Raw genomic sequence first — 8,751 nt, forward strand, 5'->3', positions numbered from 1 at the left:
TTCTAAAAAAAAAAAACAAAACAAAACAAAAATGCTCTTAACAGAAAAATGGGTTTAAGACAGAAAAAGTAGTGAGGGACCTGAAAGTCGCTCAGTTGTGTCCAGCTTTTTATGACCCGGTGGACTATACAGTCCATGGAGTTCTCCAGACCAGAATAATGGAGTGGGTAGCCTTTTCCTTCTCCAGGGGATCTTCCCAACCCAGGGAACAAACCCAGGTCTCCCGCATTGCTGGTGGATTCTTTATCAGCTGAGCCACAAGGGAAGCCCAAGAATACTGGAGTGGATAACCTATCCCTTCTCCAGCAGATCTTCCCTACCCAGGAATTGAACTGGGGTTTCCCGCATTGTAGGCAGATTCTTTACTGACTGAGCTATCAGATAAGACATTAAAGGTAAATCAATACCAATAAACTAATATAAAAAAAAGAGAGCAAAAAGAAATTGACAGAAATTATTCAAACCTAAGAAACTCCAGGGAATACAACACAAATTATACCATTTTAAAGAGGAGTAGTGGAAGGTAGAGAGACAAAATAGGTAGAAAATATATTTTAGAGTATAAAAATGTAAAAGTTATAATTTTTCTAAAGATTAAACAAATGTGTTGGTTCAAGAAGCTTCTTCTAAACAGGATGCATATGAAAAAATTTGTGGTACATACAAAATAAAGTGGCAAAAACTAAATATTTAATATAAAGGGAAAATCTTCAACCAGACAGACAAAAATGACAGAAAACATATAGGGGAACAATAACTTGTTTGACTGTTGACATATAATCAGGAAATATGAAGACCAGAATTTTCTAAAATGCTAGAGGAAAAGTCAACCAATTATCTATATCCTGTGAAAATGCATGCTAAGTCATTTCAGTCATGTCTGACTCTTTGTGACCCCATGGACTGTAGCCCACCAGGCTCCTTTATCCATGGAAATTTCTAGGAAAGAGCATCGGAGTGAGTTGCCATCTCCTTCTCCACCTGTAAAAATAGTCCTCAATAATAAAGACAAACTTAAGACATTTTCACATAAAATAATGATGACAGAAGGCGTCATCAGCAAACCTGTACTACAAGAGATATGAAAGGAGATTCCCGCGGCTGAAGAGAGATGATAACAGGAGTAACTCTGGTCACCAGGAAAGAGAGAAACCAAGAAGGAGAAGATAGGAAGGAAGGACGAAAATAAAGAGAGAGAGAGAAAAGGTAATGATTAGAGACAATACATCAGGAAGACATAACAATTGTAAATGTGTGTGTATACTCATGCATGAAGCACAACTTGATTGAATTAATGAAAAATCAACTTTAAGATCATAGTTTTAGGCATTTATATCTATCTTTCAAAATATAATAGAACAAATATATTTAAAAATTGGAAACAACATAAATTATCTGAAGAACACTACCAACATATTGACCCAATTGATGTTTATAGAACACTAATTACTACATCTACAGCATTAAAATTTGCAAATCCCACATAGTGCATTAGCCGATATAGACCATACACTTATCCATAAAATGAGTCTCTACACATTTCAAAGGACTGCACTAACTCCTAGATAATATAAGAGTGAAAAAAAATCTCTAGCAAACATAGAAGATATATTTCAAATTCCATAACGATGAAAAAAATGTTTCCAAATATATGACTGTATGGAAATTCCCCAAACATTTATAGCCTAAATAAGACAATTATAAGTAATCTACAGATCAAGAGAAGAAATCAAAAGTGACCTTATAAAATACTTTGAACTGAAGGAAAGCAAAAATATACATCAAAAGCTGTTCATATACCTGTTAGACTAGTTAGACAAGGAGGTCATTAGATTGAGGGCTCTGAGCCTGTATAAGGGAACCAAAACCTAAGGCAAAGTGAAGTCTTATAAATATGCTCAATAAAATTCAGGGACAACCAGTCATGTACAGACAATCAGACTTTCCCAAATAACTCAACTACTTAAGTTGTTTGGAATAAAATGATGTCTCTGCATTACTTCTGCATCTCCTCTATAAAAGCCTTTCCCAGCTCCTGTAGGAGCAAAGCTCCTAAGCACTTTCAGCTGGATGCTGCCCATTGAGAACTGATGTTTGCTCAAATTTTGAAAATTTTAATGTGCCTCAGTTTACTAGTAAGAGCTAAAGCAGTACTTGCTATTTTTATGGCATTCAATACCTAAATAAGAAAAGAAGGAAGATCTCAAAACAAATGACTTCAGGTTCCACCTTAAGAAACAAGGAAAAGATTAGAGTCATAGTATTAATAATTAGAATATTTTTAAAATAAAGCCCAGGCTGAAAGCCAATGAAAATATAAAATGAAAGCAATAGATAAAATCTGTGAAATCCAAAGGTGGCTCTTTGAGAAGACCAATAAAATTAACAATATTCTAGACAAGGAATTTTTTAAAATGACACAGATTAACAGCTTCTGGTGTAAGAAGGGTTATATCACTCTTGATTCTACAAATATTAAAAGGATGTAAAGTAGATATTGGGCTTCCCTGATAGCTCAGCTGGTAAAGAATCTACCTGCAATGCAGGAGACTCTGGTTCAATTCCTGGGTGAAGAAGATCCCCTGGAGAATGGATAGGTTACTCGCTCCAGTATCCTTGGGCTTCCCTGGTGGCTCAGCTGGTAAAGAATTCGTCTGCAATGTGGGAGACCGGGGTTTGATCCCTGGGTTTGGAAGATCCCCTGGAGAAGCGAAGGGCTACCCACTCCATTATTTTTGCCTGGAGAACTCCCTGGACAGAGGAACCTGGCAGGTTACAGTCCTTAGGGTTGCAAAGAGTCAGACACGCCCGAGCAACTTTCGCTTTTCACAAAGGAGATACTAATGTTTTGACCAACACATGTGACAGCTTGAATTAAACAAACAAGTATCTTTAAAGACACAACTACCACAGCTCACTAAAGAAGTAATAGGAAATCTGAATAGCCCTGTATCTATTAATAAAATTGACTATGTATTGAAAATATTAACCCTCAAAGAAACTCCCAACCTCGTAATTTCTATCAAATATTTACAGAAGAATTAATAACAATTCTAAAGAAACTCAGAGATAATTTGAGAGGAGGGAACAAACTTCCATTTATATTATGGGACCAGAATTATCATGACACCAAAACCAGTCAAATATATTTCAGTTAAACTACAGACCAAATACCATAAGAATATAAATGCAAAAATAACAAGCAAAATTTTAGCAAATCAATCCCCACAAATAAAGACAACATGTTATAATCAAGTAAGTTTTACCCCAGGAATGTGAGGTTGATTTAACACTTAAAAGTCAACTGATGTAATTCAGTACATTAACAAATGAAAATAATTATGATTATCTTAATAAACAAAAAATCTTTTGATAATAACAAAGATACATCCTGATAAAAACCCTAACTAAGAATAGAAGAATACCTCCTCAACCTAAAAAGAGCATTTTTATTAGTTTTTCTCATCACTATTTTGCCATTTTAAATGTACTGATATTTCATATATATATATATATATTTAATTATCACTATCATTTCATATATTTGATGTTCCAACAAACTTGGAAACTTTCTGGGACCCAGAACCTTTCTGGGAATTTTAATAATCCCTTAAATTGTTCTGGGGTTCTAGAAACTTTCTCGGAAAAAGATATGTATATTCTTTAAAGATTATTTGGGTTGGAGAGCTATACACAAGGGGGTGGAGCTTAATCCGAGAGTGACTTACCCAATGCGCTCAGTGGTGATGAGAGGAGCAGTGAGTTCAGAGTGTTCAGTAGGTATCTCACCTGGGTATTTCATTGTCCCGTAGGCCATCAGCAGTCAATTTAGGAGCCCATTCCTCATCACAAAACCTGTTAAAAAGTGATTGTGTGCTTAGTCGCTCAGTCATGTCCCAACTCTTTGCAAGCCCGTGGACTGTAGCCCGCCAGGCTCCTCTGTCCATGGGATTTTCCAGGCAAGATACTGGAGTGGGTTGCCATGTCCTCCTCCAGGGAAGCTTCCCAACCCAGGGATTGAACTGGGGTCTCCCACTTTGCAGGTGGATTCTTTACTGTCTGAGCCACCAGGGGTTAAATAAGACAATTTGAGTGATACAAAGAAAAAAATTTTAATACCTCCTGCACAATCTCTGTTTAGAAAACTGCAAATTAGGGCAGAAGGAAGGTAGCTTTTATGGAATAAATTATCTAGAAGAGAAAAACAGAAAAATATCTGACTGGCTGGAGCCATATAATCCACCTTGTTTGGGGGAAGAAGGGACAAAGAGATTAGTATAGAGCCCAAAGGTGGCTTGGTGATTGCAGATTGGCTTAAGGATACCCTGAGTTTCATGTCCAGCAGAGCATCTATAAGGACATGAGAGTTATCTAACTTTCTGTCAGCTAATGTGGTACCCTGGGCAGGAGCGACTCCATCTTGAGCCTAGAAATTTCTGTTAACACTTCCAAGGATAATGTGTACTTGCAGCCATCCAACTGGAAAGAAGAGAAGTTTGCTGATTTTCCTGGACTGTAGGCAGTTCAGTGTCAGCAGGTAAGCAGGAAGCAACTCTTCAGGATGCATGTGAACTGCAAGGCTGGGAGTATGCATCTGTATGGGAAGTGGGAAATCGCGTGATATAGCACTGTCAGGAGGTCCTGACAGGCATTACTCAATGAACAGTTGCCAAAGGAATTAGCTGTAATACAAATTTACACTCCTCAATTTCGTCCATAAATATCTATGGGGAATATAGTATGTCACAAACACTAATTTAGGTCTTGGGCTGCTACAACAGTGAACAAAATAGGAAAATACCTGTTTTTCGTGGAGCTTAGATTCTTGTTGTGGAAATAGCACAAATAAGTAAGCAAAATAAGTATGTCAGACAGTGGCAATATTATGTGAGAAGGAGGGTCAAGAAAGGTGGTATTGTTATTTCAAATAGGTTGCTTTGGGAGACACCATTAAAAGGTAGACATTTTAATAAAAGCCTGAAGATAGAAAGCAAGCCATTCACATATCTGAAGAAAGATAGTTCCAAGCTGAATAAACAATAACTATGTATGTGGAAGGGCTTCCCTGGTAGCTCAGCTGGTAAAGAATCCGCCTGCAGTGTGGGAGACCTCAATCCCTGAGCTGGGAAGATCTGGAGGAGGGCATGGCAACCCACTCTAGTATTCTTGCCTGGAGAATTCCCATCGACAGAGGGGGCTGGTGGGCTATGGTCCACTGGGTTGCAAAGAGTCAGACATGACTGAGAACTAAGCATAGCACAGCACAGCATGTATGTGGAAGCATAGTTAACATGTTCAAGGATTAGAAGGGAGTGACAGTGTGGACAGAGCAGAGTCAGCAAAGATACAGGTAATAGATCAGGTCAGAGACACATCTGAAGGAAGGCTCTATACAACACTGTAGGCCATTGTAACTAATTTGTATATTACTCTAAATAAAATAGCAGTCCATTGGAAAATTTTAGGCATGGAAGTAAAAAGATATGCATTATGTTTTAAAAGGATCAATTTAGTTGCTATGTTAACATTGGATCTCTGTGGTATAAAAGCAAGAACAAAGTCTGGGAACCATTTGGGTGGTCAATAGACATAGTCGATGAAGAAATAAAAGACAAGGAGGGTAACAGCAAACAGTGGAATGTGGCCAGATTCTGGGTACCTTTTCAAAGTAAAAATGATAAAATTTACAGTTATACTGGGTGTGGAGTGTGAAAAAGTGAGGAATCAAAAGTAAAAGCTTCTCTTGAGCATCTGAAAGAATAATGATGTAATTCATTGTATTTTTTAATTATGCATTTTTTGTCCATACAAGGTGGCTTGCAGGATCTTTGTTCCCCATCCAGCAGTTGAACCCAGAGCCACCACAGTGAAAGCACCAAGGCCTAACTACTGGACCACTAGGAATTTCCCTGTAATTTCTTAAGATAGAGAGGGTCAGGAGAGGTACATTAAGATAGAAAGGATGATGGATTTTATCTTTCTCTTCAATTACAGTTTAATAATCCATAGACAACTATATAGCATTCAATGAAAGACTTGTTTTGTATTTTCTACTAGATTCTTAAAATTAATATGCCATCACCCTTGGAATAAAATTTTTATTTCTAACTCTTGCCTTTTATATGTTTGATTTTTATAGTATCTGTCTATCTGTCTATATCCTGGAGAAGGAAATGGCAATGCACTCCAGTTTTCTTTCCTGGAGTATAGAACAGTCTTATGGACTCTGTTGGAGAGGGAGAGGGTGGGAAGATTTGAGAGAATGGCATTGAAACATGTATAATATCATGTATGAAACGAGTTGCCAGTCCAGGTTCGATGCACGATACTGGATGCTTGGGGCTGGTGCACTGGGACGACCCAGAGGGATGGCATGGGGAGGGAGGAGGGAGGAGGGTTCAGGATGGGGAACACATGTATACCTGTGGCGGATTCATTTCGATATTTGGCAAAACTAATACAATATTGTAAAGTTTAAAAATAAAATAAAATTAAAAAAAAAAAAGAATTCCTTGGACAGAAGAGCCTGGTGGGCTACAGTCCATGGGGTCACAAAGAGTCAGACATGACTGAATGACTCCTAAACCATGTTTTGTTTGAAAATGTGGACTTTTATTCTTTGACCATGCTGTCAGTGAGCAAAATTTCAGTTATTGCAATGTCTTCTTTCTTTATAAAGTAGTGTTTGTGCAATTAATGATTTTTAAAAAATTTTTTCTTAATTTATATAAATTACTAGTAAATGAAAAATTAAATTGCTAATACCAGTCATACAGAGATGATTCATAAACATAATTCAGTTGTGACAAAGATGGAATTCATTAAGAATGTGGAATGAAGCAACTCTTTACTTTCAGTTCAATATCATCAGATTTATCTGACTGTCTCTGTGTGAACTGTAATGCACAAAATAATAAAATTTAAGGACCCATGTAGGATGCTAGTATATATTGTACTTTAAGAGCTCTGCAGGAGAGCACAATTGTTGCAATGCCACCCTTTTATTCAACTTGAAAATATATTTAGGTTTCACAGTTAGAATTAGACATGTAATGACTAATTCAAATGTCATGCTTTACATTCTATAGACTTCTGTTCACTAATTTAAACATTAGGCTTTCTATAAGAAATAAATCTCAAATGGTTGTATCAACATATGCCTAGATTGTGTCTGTACAAAAAAAAAGTTGTTAGCTTAATCATCCAGTAAAATGATAGATGAATCAACAGAAAATATATTAGCTAGGTTATTGGGAGAACTGATAAAATTAATATGGTCAAGTTGCTTATATACATATCAAAGATATACTTGCAAAATTACAAAATTGTTCTATCAATTAGCACAAAAATTTTATTCAAATTAGCATACCATCAATTAATTGACAAGATATCAAGTTATTAACATCATAGTATAGAAACATTATATGTCCTAGAAAACTTCCTCACTGAATTTTAGACACCCTATAATTAACATGCTTCCATCTGTCATTAAATACTTTATATTTCACTGTTGATATCTAAATATACCTGTTTATTAAAAAACTTGAAATTTGGAAGAATTTTAGTTATGCTTATATGATTTTCCCACCTTATACCATGCATAAAAGCAAATTCCCAGAGGCCTTAAAGTTTAAATATAAAAATAGGTACAATTAAATTCCCAGTAGTAAATACAAGAGAAAAGCACAGTACCCAGCAAAAGAAACATGAAGCTATGGTGTGAAACAACACTGACTCGATGTGCATAGACCACATGGGGAAAACAAAGTTTTTAAAGTGAAAGGTTAACCATTCGGAAGTTCTACAAGGATCTTTACACTAAATTAAATAGATAAGGAATTTTTAAAATAAATAAGATACAGATGAGATGCTTAATAGAAGAATAAGCTAAACAAGAAAAAAAAATTAAACAATATAGAATATTGAAAATCAAGCTTCAATATGGAAACAATCTATATTTCCATTGACAGATAAATGGATAAAGAAAATGTGGTATATGTATATATATGTGTGTATATATATAAAATGAAATTTTATTGATCCTTTAAGTAAAAAGAAGGAAAATCTGTACTACGTGACAGATGGATTAAATTTGAGAGCATTATACTTAGTGAAATGAGCCAGTCCCAGAGAAACTGCAGAAATACAGCATGATTCTACTTATATGTAGTATCTACTACAGTCAAACTCAGAGTAATAAGGTGGTGGCCAGCTACTGAGGGAAGAGGAAATGAGGAGATACTAATAAACAGGCATGAAGTTTCAGTCAAGTCTGAATAAACTCTAGATATCTGCTATACCACATTGTATCTCTAGTCAATAAAAAATATATGGTGCACATAAAAATTTGGTACAAGGGGAGACCTTATGTTAAGTGTTTTTCCACGATAACTGTTTGACAATTGTTTTGAAAAACATCAAGCTTTACATGAATAATCAGATAACAGGAAGATATTTAGGACTGCCTTCCCAAGTGGCGCAGTAGTAAAGAATCCACCTGCCAATAAAGGATTGGAGACTTCCTTCCAAAGGAAGGAGACTCAAGAGACACCCTTTCAATTCCTTGGTTGGTAAGATTCCCTGGAGTAGGAACTGGCAACCCACTCCAGTATTTTCGCCTGGAAAATTACATGGACAAGGGAGCCTGGTAGGTACAGTTCATAGGGTCACAAAGAGTTGAACACACTGAGCACACACACAGAGTTTAGGACATCAGATAACCAAAATGTGACATGAATCATAATGTTATAT

The sequence above is a fragment of the Bison bison genome, unplaced genomic scaffold, assembly GCF_000754665.1.
Source record: "Bison bison bison isolate TAMUID 2011002044 unplaced genomic scaffold, Bison_UMD1.0 scf7180017864497, whole genome shotgun sequence".
NCBI classification, from domain to species: Eukaryota; Metazoa; Chordata; class Mammalia; order Artiodactyla; family Bovidae; genus Bison; species Bison bison.